General features: G+C 40.4%; 2 long non-coding RNA genes across 2 annotated transcripts; one reads left to right on the top strand and one right to left on the bottom strand.

Annotated features, from left to right (window-relative positions):
- Positions 1-561: 561 nt before the first annotated feature.
- On the bottom strand, positions 562-12,202 carry LOC137092596 (uncharacterized). Its single transcript, XR_010908315.1, has 3 exons — positions 11,560-12,202; positions 11,320-11,469; positions 562-700 (listed from the first exon to the last, which is right to left on the bottom strand). It is a non-coding gene; the product is annotated as an uncharacterized lncRNA (long non-coding RNA).
- Positions 6,613-9,508, top strand: LOC137092589 (uncharacterized). Its single transcript, XR_010908313.1, has 5 exons — positions 6,613-6,694; positions 7,100-7,168; positions 7,509-7,603; positions 8,118-8,196; positions 8,459-9,508. It is a non-coding gene; the product is annotated as an uncharacterized lncRNA (long non-coding RNA).
- Positions 12,203-12,819: the final 617 nt, after the last annotated feature.

Genomic DNA, 12,819 nt, shown 5'->3' with positions numbered 1-12,819 from the left:
GCATGCGTGGGTTGGCGTGGCAGAATACGGGCAAAGGGTGCCCCCTTCATAATTCCAAAAAAGATATCTCAGTTTATTGCGATCTCACAAAGCTCTGTTATCAATAGAAATGACTGCACAATGAATCTTCCAAAACGTCAACACTTTCTTTGCTATAATCAGGCGATTTGTCAGCATATAGAATTCAGTGTGAGGAACGAGACTTTGGAATCTGATGCAAGTTAACAAGTTTATTAGAAAGATGAGAGCAGAAAGTGAAGGAAATATCCACAACGGATCTCAGGTTAAAGTGTCACTGAATACTGAACAGTCCTCCTCGGGTCTCAGGGCAGCAGTAGAAAACTCGGTAGTGTGATGCTCCCAATCGATACTGAACAGTCCTCCTCGAGTCTCAGCAGCTGGAGAAAACTCAGTAATGCGGCGTTCCCTGGAACTCAATACACGCTCAACCGGATCCAGTCTAAAGGCAAGACACACCGATGAGCAACGTTGAAAGACAAACGAAAGTTCACAGGATACACAGTACCGAAGGGAAGCGAAGAAGGCAGCTCAGTCTAGTGGTGAGATACGCTAGACAGCGGAAATCCAAAGATCCAAGGAGGAATCCACAGGGGAGGACGAGAGAGAGAGAGAGACTCACAGAGATCCAACAAACAGGTGATAGGAGAACGGCCCGGGCAAACACAGTCTCAGCTGAGTCCTGGAGGCAAAACAAAAGGTGAATGCAAAAACAAAAAGAAACAAACAAAAAATAAACACGAACCGGACGACACACGGCAGCGATCACACAGGAGGAAACAACGAACGCGCAATGAGAACAAAACATCAGGACATTAAATAGAGAGATGAACACGAGACAACGGTGGAAAGCAATCAGAGATAACGAGGAGGGAGGAGACAGAGAGTGTACATGTGGAAAACAAGGGGTAGACAAACAATTAGAGCAAATCACACCGGAATCCTGACAGTACCTCCCCCCCCAGGTCCGGCACTGGACGGACCCGGGAGGGGCTCACCTTGGCGACGACGGAGATCCTCGATCAACCCGGGGTCCAGAATGTCCCGAGCCGGTACCCAACACCTCTCCTCCGGACCGTATCCCTCCCAGTCCACGAGATACTGATAACCTCTACCCCTACGGCGAACATCTAGTAACCTCCTGACCGAATAGGCAGGAGCACCATCCACTAGTAGCGGGGCAGGGGGCTTAGGGGTAGAGACGGGGGAATTAATGGGGGCAAAAATCACTGGTTTAACCCTGGATACATGAAAAACAGGGTGAACCCGACCAAGAGAAGGAGATAACTTAAGCTTAACTGCCACTGGACTGACAACCTTGACAATACTGAATGGCCCAATGAATCGCGGAGCCAGCTTACGAGATGACTCGCGGAGAGGCAGATCCTTGGAAGAAAGCCAAACCTTTTGTCCACAAATGTAACGGGGAGGAGGTCGTCGGTGGCGGTCAGCCGCAGCTTTGGTTCGTCTGGAACTTTGTAATAAGAGTGTTCTAGCTCTTCTCCAGGTGCGTTTGCACCTTCGGACAAAAGCTAGAGCAGACGGTACCGCTGCATCAGGTTCTTGTGATGGGAACAGAGGCGGTTGAAAACCAATAGATGACTCAAACGGGGACAAATTGGTCGAGGAAACGGGAAGCGAGTTGTGAGAATACTCGACCCAGGGTAGCTGTTGGCACCAGGAATTCGGATAACGGAACGACAGACAGCGGAGCGTACGACCTAGATCCTGATTAGCCCGTTCACATTGTCCATTGGTCTGCGGGTGATACCCAGAAGACAAGCTGGCAGTAGCACCGATCTGTCTACAAAACTCCTGCCAAAAACGCGAGATGAACTGAGGACCCCTATCTGAAACCACGTCAGTCGGAAGACCGTGTAAACGAAAAACATGGTTAATCAGAACCTGAGCCATCTCCTTTGCAGAAGGAAGTTTGGGCAGGGGAATGAAATGAACTGCTTTGGAAAAGCGATCCACCACAGTCAAAATAACAGTGTTACCATCAGACGCCGGTAAGCCAGTGACAAAATCAAGGGCTATGTGAGACCAGGGGCGGGAGGGCACGGGCAAAGGTTTAAGCAGACCAACGGATGATAGATGAGAGGCTTTATTACGAGCACAAACCTGACAGGCTAACACAAACTGTCTGACGTCCGGGCCCATATAAGGCCACCAAAAACGTTGACGGACGGTAGCCAACGTTCTCCGAACCCCAGGATGGCCGACAAACCTGGACTCATGACACCACCGGACAACATCGGAGCGCACCGCCTCGGGAACCCACAGACGACCCACCGGGCACCCCTCAGGAACCTCCACCCCTCGACCGGCCTCTCTCACCCGCTGTTCGATGCCCCAGACGAGAGCCCCAAGCACCCTCCCCTCCGGGATGATGGTCTCGGACCGCTCAGATTCTGTGCCACCGAACAGACGGGAGAGAGCGTCAGGTTTAACGTTCTTAGAGCCTGGCCGGTACGAGAGGGTGAAGTTAAAACGATCAAAGAAAAGTGCCCAGCGAGCCTGTCTGGATGTTAGCCTCCTGGCTGAACGGATGTATTCTAAATTCTTGTGGTCCGTCCAGACCAGAAAGGGCTCCGAAGCTCCTTCTAACCAGTGGCGCCACTCACCCAAGGCGAGTCTAACCGCCAGCAGCTCCCGGTTACCTATGTCGTAATTACGCTCTGCTGGGTTTAACCGGTGAGAAAAAAAAGCGCACGGATGCACTTTCCCGTCAATAGGTGACCGCTGAGACAAAACAGCGCCTACCCCGACATCAGAGGCATCTACCTCCACTATAAATTGGTAAGCCGGATCAGGAAAAGAAAGAACAGGAGCAGAGATGAAACGGGACTTTAATTCATCAAAGGCCTTCTGAGCTTCGTTATTCCAACGGAAACCTACTTTAGTAGAGGTAAGAGTAGTAAGGGGTCTAGCGATCTGACCGAAATTTCTGATGAAACGCCGGTAAAAATTGGCGAAACCCAGAAAACGCTGTAACTCCTTACGTGTGTCGGGTACTGGCCAATCAGCGACTGCCTTGATCTTAGCGGGATCGGGACGAATCTCCCCAGCGGCGATAACAAAACCCAAGAACGAAACCGACTCCTTGTGGAATTCACACTTCTCCGCCTTGACAAATAACTGATTCTCCAATAACCGTTGTAAGACTAGGCGAACATGCTGGGTGTGTATCTGCATAGAAGGGGAGAAGATGAGAATGTCATCTAGATACACAAAGACAAACTTGTTAATCATGTCTCCCAACACTTCATTTACCATAGTCTGGAAGACAGCTGGTGCGTTCGCAAGGCCGAACGGTAAAACGGAATATTCCCAGTGTCCCGAAGGGGTATTAAACGCTGTCTTCCACTCATCGCCCTCCCTTATGCGAACCAAGTGATAAGCGTTGCGCAGATCTAACTTGGTGAAGACACGAGCTCCCTGTAATAATTCAAAGGCAGTCGACATTAATGGTAAGGGGTACTTATTTTTAACAGTAATGTCGTTTAACCCTCTGTAATCAATACATGGACGAAGGGTATGGAGCTAGAAATATGACTAAATGATCTGAATTTGAATTGTATAAATCTGAATTATTGACAAGTGTAATCTAACAAAATTGAATATTATGTTGCATTTTACATAGTTCTGAATTTGAATTTTTTAAAATGTTGAATATAGAACCTTTGAAATTGAACACATTTGAAATGTTTTTGTGTCGAAATTGTTTAGACATTTATTTTCAAACAGCAGATATTTTGTTCTGAATTAATCGACTGGAAATATTCAGTTTTTGAAAATACAGATTCAAGATTTCAGATGAAAAAGAAATTCAGATCATCAAATTCAATGTTCTAAAATTCAGATCATCAAATTCAATATTCTAAAATTCAGATCATCAAATTCAATATTCTAAAATTCAGATCATCAAATTCAATATTCTAAAATTCAGATCATCAAATTCAATATTCTAAAATTCAGATCATCAAATTCAATGTTCTAAAATTCAGATCATCAAATTCAATGTTCTAAAATTCAGATCGCAGAAATTCAGATCTTACAGAAAGTAGGCCAGAGGTCATCAGGGAAGAGTAAAGGATGTCAGAAAAATCCAACGGAGCACCATATCTGATCATTTCATTTCCTATTTGTAATGGAATAAAGAGAAAAGATCAAACAACCCCTTTATACTTTTTTGTTTATTTTAGATTAATGCACAGAAAAAGAGATTTCGGCTAGATTTCTCATTTTTCGTGTGGTTTACCGCACAATTAAATAAGGTTGGGTACTGATTAATATTTTATATATCAGATAAAAAAAAAATTCTGTGAAACGGGTTAAGTTGCACAGAAAAGTTGCCTGATCTAGGACCTGCCCAGTACAGTTTAAGAAGCGGTAGTCTTCTACTGCTATAAGACTACTATTTTGTTGAACAGACCTGGGCTGAATCTGAAATCGCCCCCTATACCCTCAATACCTGCAAACAAGTTTCAAAATCCGGCCTATCAGGTAGAGTACAGAGTAAATTGTATGTACTGTACAGTGTATTGGGGGGATTTTTGGTGGTATAAATATATTGATTTTGTAGTAATATTCTCATCAGTGTTCTATCAGCTTTTACATAGGCCTAATTAAATCTGCATATTTGTGATATTTACCCCAGGGCGTTATGTCATTTTATAAAGGCCATTTTTTTAAATCTTATTAAATGTATGCATTTCATGTTCAATTCTTACATTTGATTAATAAATGCAGTTATATTAGTAAGACACTAGGGCTTTTACCAATCAAATTAATTAATTTAAACTGCAAAAATAAAACAGCAATGAATAATGTTATGAGATTGATGTTCTAAATGTTTGAATATACAAATAAAAAAATGCAATGATACTTTTAAACATGAAACTAAACCGCCAATAGGTGGCAGCAAGTGATCGTCTTAATGAGTGAGTCATTGAGTCGTTCATTCAAATGATTCATTCAAAACGCTGATTCATTCAGTTCAAAACACCGCGCTGAGTGTTGTTCCTTTGGAACTATATTCGTCGGTGAAATCATAGTTGAAATAGAAAAAAAAAAGGTTTTTGAGTCTAAAATGTAAGTACCTAATAATGAATTATGCTACACAATTCACGATTGCAATGAAGCTATTTGAAATCGTTTAGATTGCTGCTCACTTGTTTTGATTTCTCCACGAATGTCTCACAAAGAGATAGGCAGCGCCAGCCTCAACGCGACTTTGTTACCAGAGATCCACTCCATTATCAGTCGCTGTTTACATTGAATATAATAATAAATAAATTATCTGGTTATTTTAATGTTTTATTTGTCCTGTCGGGAAAGTAAAACCCTCTTTGATTTGTCCCAGACAAAGATAATGTGGAGCCCTTACAGTCAGCCCTGTGTGTTCATTCATGATTTCTCTCGTGCTGTAAAGCGGAGGTGATTCCCACCCAGCACCAGACGTCTTTTAGACGTTGTTTTTTGGGCTAATTCAAGTCGGCCCGTCATGGCCTTCATTTGGCCCAAAAAAAGACGTTGAAAATTGGGCTCTGTTTGGTCCGTCGGATTTGGTCCAAATTTAGCCCCAAAAAAGACGTTGAAAATTGGGCTCTGTTTGGTCCGTCGGAGTTGGTCCAAATTTAGCCCAAAAAAGACGTTGAAAATTGGGCTCGGTTTGGTCCGTCTGATTTGGTCCAAATTTAGCCCAAAAAAAGACGTTGAAAATTGGGCTCGGTTTGGTCCGTCTGATTTGGTCCAAATTTAGCCCAAAAAAAGACGTTGCACATTGGGCTCTGTTTGGTCCGTCTTATTTGGTCCAAATTTAGCCCAAAAAAAGACGTTAAACACTGGGCTCTGTTTGGTCCAAATTTAGCCCAAGTAAATGCGCGTCTGTTTCGACCACATAGCCATAAACATAATTAATCAGTCTACTAAAGCAAGTGAAAAAATAGACTGTTGTATATTTATAGGCTACATCTATTTCTGAACTTTTGTTAACAATCACTACATTCAGCCTTTAATATAATGCATCCATAAAAACATATTAGCCTACATATCAGTTTAGACTGCAATAAACCACACTTATAGCCTATTAATAAATTAATTTTAATTGCACCCGTAATTTATTCACATAGGTTATATTTGAAGTGCACTGTTAAATATATTGAAATCTATTTCAAAATATATAATTAAAAAATACATAAAAGTTGTTCTACTAGGCTACATCTGCAACAGTAGGCTGTATGTCTTATAGATTTTAATCAGCATTTTTGCTATTTTATTTCTACACGTAGCCTATACATTTCAAAAGCTATATTATATTAGCTATATTATAAACTGACTTATATTATAAACTGATCGTTTTTCATTCTCAATACAGCTTAATTCTCTTTCCATTTACAGGTTGATGCTAGAATTAGGCCTGCTATCCACTTAATAATGTATCAAGTTTCAGGACATTTTATCTGGTTATCAAATTATTAACTTTATTAATTCGACATTTATGCATTTATGTAAATGCTTCGTGACTTCTGCGTGTTTTAATGGGCGCGCGCGCTGAACATTCGCGTCACATTTGAACTGGAGCAGAGGGCGTTACCATAGAAACGGAGCTACGCATCTCAACTGACAAGCAGCAAAACTCCGTCTCTCATTGTTGTTTGCATAATTTCAGGTAAGTTTAGTGCCTACAATTACACAAATAGTACATACAAATGTTCCTTACACTTTTCATGTGTATGACACGCTTCCGTTGAATATTACGTTATAGAAATGGTTTAAGTTAACGTTAGTATCTTTGGAAAAAGTCCGTTAGCATCTTAGCCGTTAGGCTAACGTTAACTACAGGCAGGTTAAAGCTCTTGTTAATGGAAGTTGGGGCTTTTAAAATCACATCTTGTGTGTAGATGAGATATTTTGATAGTTTTGTTTGGAAGTAAGCTAATTAATTTAACCTAAAATATGAACTGTACGGTTAATCGGTGACGTCATTTAAACAGCATGAAAATGAGCTGATTTCATACACGTTATGATCTTACGTTGTACACTAATACTGATACAATTTGTTCTGTGATTCCAGAAGAAGAAAAAACCCTCTACCTACCGCATATATTATATAATTTCCAATGGTACAGACAGAAGGAAACAGGTGATCTGAGAAAGCACTTTGAACTTCACATGCATTTTTTCACAATATAACGTTATATCAAATATGAATATACATCATATTTCATCTATATCACCATGCATCTGTAAATTTCTTTTGCAAATATATATATAGTTATTTAAAAAAAGGCTTTAATGTACAAACATAAGTGACACTGTGTTAGTATTATTAAATAAGTAAACCAAAAAATTTTAATTCTATTTTTTTTTTTTTTTTTTATATCTGTAAATTACTTTTTCTATTCTGCGTTTGTGCTGCTATAATTTATTTATAATAAACCTTACATTGAATAGGCTACTAAATATTTTTGTCTCTGTGACAGATGTTCGTAGATTCTTCCTTGCTGATGGCCGTGCACTAGAGTTGGAGCATACTCCTGTCGAAGAACATCTCTAGACATTATGTTCCATATGACTGGTAAGTTATACCAAAGTCCCTTTAAGACAAGTCCTTTCGCACAGTGGTCATCTTTAAAACGCTTCTCGGGTATGCAAGAGCAGCTCCTATCTCTTTGAATAAAGGGAAGGTTTTTATGTAACAGTATTTATTATTATGTACTGTAAATAGCATTAGAAATACATCATTAATATCTATGTATATATGTATATTAATATCTATCTATCTATCTATCTTGTTCATTAATATCAGTAGTGTGTATATATAGTCAACAATCTGTAGTGAGCCACTGTTCTTACCAGTGCCCGAATTCATAAACACAATATACTAATTCACAACCTAGGAAACTATGAAGCTGACTGAGACGTATCCTTTATGACACTGGACCTTGAGGGTCAAGAGTTGAGAACCCCTCACATACTAATTAGTCAATAATCACTGATGAAGAATGAGTACACTTTAATTTGCACAGAAATATGAAATATTTTGGAATAATCAGTGATGTTGTCATCTTGTTTCCCTTTTGTTTGTACAGCTAAATAAAACCAAAGGCCACTGCATCTTTTTACAGTGTGTGCAGGTTCCCAGTTTCAATTTTTGATGATGACATGAGGGTGAGTACAAGATGACCATATTTCCAGTCTACCATCCTTTTCAGTAGTTTACTTTTTTGTAGTACTTGCGTAGTTATTTTAATTGTACAACATTTGCAATGTAGAGAAAGTAACAAAACTGTGTTGAAAATTTTAGTAAATTATTCTCATGCTATTAATCATGTTCAGTCTTTTGTGCCCTCAGGTGGAAACTAACAGACAACCATTGTTTTGTTTTGTGTTAACATTTACATTTGGGTTATTGTTTTCTTTCTCTCTTTAGATGCTGGAGAAAAACAGCCAGGCTAAAGTATTCAAAGTGGAAGCTTCTGTCGTGGTTCAATAATCCAGATTGGGATGGTGGAAGGAGCAGAAGAACAAGCGGTTTATTGATATATTGACTGATTTACCTAATGTATAACATTTAACCAAAACATTTCATCACCCACCTTTATGTTGTTCCAAACTGTGAGAATTTTATTCATCTTCTTTTTAATTAAATCTGAGAGATTTCTGTCCTTCCATTTCACAGTTTATCCCAGAAAGGTAGTAAAGACATCAAAGTAACCCACATGCCTTCATTGGTTTAACCTCGATTTTATGAAGCAACGTGAATGCTTTGTGTGTGCAAAAATAATCAGCATATTTTTTCACAAAATATATATATCCGATGCATGTTCATGAGAGCACCACAATGCATCCGTGTTGTGTTGGCTTGAGGCATGCTTGTGAACATGCTTCAGAGATACATCATTTGTGAACAAAAATGTTTTGTTTTTTGTGCACAGAAGGCATATGCTAAAACTTCATTTGTGTTCTGCACAAAAGTCTTACGGGTTTGGAGCTACACAGGGGTAATTAATGACAATCTTAATTGTTGGGTGAACAATCTTTAATGAGTTCTTTGTCTTTATAATTGGTCATTGTTCTGTTTTATAAAGTTTTAATATTTTGAAGAAAAAAAATTCAGAGAAGATGGATTGATTTGATCAAAAGTTACAGTAAATGCTTAAACTGTGTGTGTGTGTGTGTATAAATGCTGCTCTTTTGAAAGTTTTATTTAAAGAATGCTGAAAAACTATCATGGTTTCCACAAAAAATATGCAGAAGCACAACTGTTTTCAGCATTGATACTAATCATAAATGATTCTTAAGGCATCAAATCAAGAATGATTTTTGAAGGATCATGTGACACTGAAGAGTTCAGCTTTGATAACAGGTATAAATTAGATTTTACATATAGAAAAGTTATTTTTTGTAATAATAGTTCACACAATTATTGTTTTTACACTGTTTGATGAAAATTGTTTTTGATGTGTCAATAAACACATAGTTTGTGTACTCTTGTTTATTGTCTTATTTTGACATTAATTAAAATATTATATAATCGTCTTTTTCAGGCCTAATTTCAACCGTTAATATGCGGTTGAAATTAGGCCTGAAAAAGACGTCTTTTCAACTTTCACTTTACAACCAGATTTAGACGCAAGTGGGACGTCCTTGTATAGACGTCTTTTCAACGACCTGAAAAATACGTCTTTTCACCTTTCACTTTTCAACCAAATTTTAACGTTGTTTAAACGTCTGGCAATGTCGTCTTTTCGACGTCTTTTCAACGAGTTTTTGCTGGGTGGGTTGGTTCATGTCATGAGCGCTGCCGTTTGTTTGAACCGAGGGCTACAGTGATCTGTGATTGTCACGCCATAGACTGTTAAAAAATAGGTCACGCATCATTAGAGCATTTCCCATTATTATTGTTAACAACTTCACCCCCCACCCCCAAAAGAAAACTCCTTCATCTACATTCATTCACTTTTTCGAGTTAACTGTATTAGTGGACTAAAGTAGGGAATAGTGAGGGTTTATGGGGGCGATTTTGGATTCAACCCTGGAGAACGACAGATGACGTCAAACGCTTAGATTTTCTTCACTAATCAGCGATTTGTAAATCACGCACGAAAAATGAGAAATCTAGCCGAAATCTCTTTTTCTGTGCATTAATCTAAAATAAACAAAAAAGTATAAAGGGGTTGTTTGATCTTTTCTCTTTCTTCCATTACAAATAGTAAATGAAATGATCAGATATGGTGCTCCATTGGATTTTTCTGACATCCTTTACTCTTCCCTGATGACCTCTGGCCTACTTTCTGTAAGATCTGAATTTCTGCGATCTGAATTTTAGAACATTGAATTTGATGATCTGAATTTTAGAATATTGAATTTGATGATCTGAATTTTAGAATATTGAATTTGATGATCTGAATTTTAGAATATTGAATTTGATGATCTGTATTTTAGAATATTGAATTTGATGATCTGTATTTTAGAATATTGAATTTGATGATCTGAATTTCTTCTTCATCTGAAATCTTGAATCTGTATTTTCAAAAACTGAATATTTCCAGTTGATTAATTCAGAACAAAATATCTGCTGTTTGAAAATACATGTCTAAACAATTTCGACATAAAAACATTTCAGATGTGTTCAATTTCAAAGGTTCTATATTCAACATTTTAAAAAATTCAAATTCAGAACTATGTAAAATGCAACATAATATTCAGTTTTGTTAGATTACACTTGTCAATAATTCAGATTTATACAATTCAAATTCAGATCATTTTGTCATATTTCAAGCTCCATAGAAGGGAGCCGTCCTTCTTTTTAACAAAGAAAAAACCTGCCCCAGCGGGGGAGGTGGAGCGGCGAATGAGACCGGCGACTAGAGCTTCGTTAATGTATTTATCCATGGCCTCTCTTTCAGGACCAGAAAGGGAAAAAACGCGACCCTTAGGCGGAGAAGTACCTGAGAGGAGATCGATAGCACAATCATACGACCGGTGAGGAGGCAGGGACGTAGCTCGGGCCTTACTGAACACCCGATGTAGATCGGAATACTCCGTCGGAACCCCCGATATATCAACCGCAGGAACCTGTAAAACAGGACAAATAGGACCAGAAGGAGCAGGACCAAGACAAGAAACATGACAAGACGGTGACCATGACAAGACAACACTATTCTGCCAATCAACGTGAGGGTTATGTCTAATCAACCAGTCGTGCCCTAAAATAATGGGTGACTGGGAAGAATGTAACAAAAAAAAATTTACATCCTCACGATGATTGCCAGAGACAAAAAGACTTACAGAGGGAGTGCGGTGACTGATCTCTGCCATGTGTTGACCCTTTAATGTAAAAGCAGATAATTTATCCGTAAGAGGCACAGCAGGAATGCCCCAAGACTCGGCTAAAGACGCGTCCATGAAACTCGCCTCGGCACCGGAGTCCAGCAGGGCCTGTGAGTGAAACACATGATTATCAAAGTAGATGGAGACAGCCAGCAAGGTATGGGATCCGAGAGAAGAGCTGATCTGAGAAACGCCCACCGATACTCCCGGAGCTAACGGCGAGCGGTCCCTTTTACCGGACAGTTTAGAGCCCTATGCCCCGGTTTACCACAATAAAGACAAAGGCTGTTAACGAGTCGGTGTTGTCTCTCCTCAGCAGTAAGCCGGAGCCGGCCCAGTTGCATAGGCTCTCCTGAGGAGGAAGATGATGTAGAGGTGTTGTCACTTGCACGCAACGAAGGGTCGAAGAGAAGATGTTGAAATGAGCGACGAACCCTCCGCTGCCTGTGACGGGCCTCGACTCGAAGAGCCAGATCGATAGCTGCTTCCAAAGAGACGGGAAGATCATGAGACGCGATCTCATCTTGTATGTTCTCGTTGAGACCTCTCAAAAATTGGGCTTTCTGGGCAGCATCGTTCCACCCGCTGGACACAGCAAAGGTCCGAAACTCAATAGCGTAATCTGTGACAGAAGATCCATCCTGCGTGAGATGGGTCAATTCAGCCGCAGCTAAATCACCTTGTACCGTCCGGTCGAAAAGTTTGATCATCTCAGAACGAAGAGACTCAAATGATGAACAACAAGGGTCCTGTGCCTCCCAGACTGCCATTCCCCAGTCTCGCGCTCTGCCAGTTAGAAGAGTAAGGAGATATGCTACCTTCGATACCTCAGCAGCATACCTCCGAGGTTGGAGCGCAAAAACTAGGGAGCACTGTGATAGAAAAGCTCTGCAGGTCTTGGCGTCGCCATCATAATTGGGAGGATTAACTGCCTGAGGCTCACGTTCAGATCCGCTCTGACTCTCAGCTGCAGAAGAAGAACCCTCTCCTCTCCCAACAACCTGTGCCACCTGCTCCAACCTGTTCTGGATCTCAGTTATTCGACCAGATAGTAGTTGGAAATCATGGGAAGCCTCTGTGAGTAAGGAGGAATGCTGGTCCAATCTGGCCCCCTGCTGGGCCAAGGCCGCCTGAACAGACTCTCCGCTTGCAGACTCCATTCTGTGGCGCGTTCGTTCTGTGAGGAACGAGACTTTGGAATCTGATGCAAGTTAACAAGTTTATTAGAAAGATGAGAGCAGAAAGTGAAGGAAATATCCACAACGGATCTCAGGTTAAAGTGTCACTGAATACTGAACAGTCCTCCTCGGGTCTCAGGGCAGCAGTAGAAAACTCGGTAGTGTGATGCTCCCAATCGATACTGAACAGTCCTCCTCGAGTCTCAGCAGCTGGAGAAAACTCAGTAATGCGGCGTTCCCTGGAACTCAATACACGCTCAACCGGATCCAGTCTAAAGGC

This window comes from Pseudorasbora parva, chromosome 2, assembly GCF_024679245.1.
Source record: "Pseudorasbora parva isolate DD20220531a chromosome 2, ASM2467924v1, whole genome shotgun sequence".
NCBI classification, from domain to species: domain Eukaryota; kingdom Metazoa; phylum Chordata; class Actinopteri; order Cypriniformes; family Gobionidae; genus Pseudorasbora; species Pseudorasbora parva.
The sequence above is the reverse complement of the archived record's forward strand: the minus strand, read 5'-3'. Positions and strand labels throughout refer to the sequence as shown.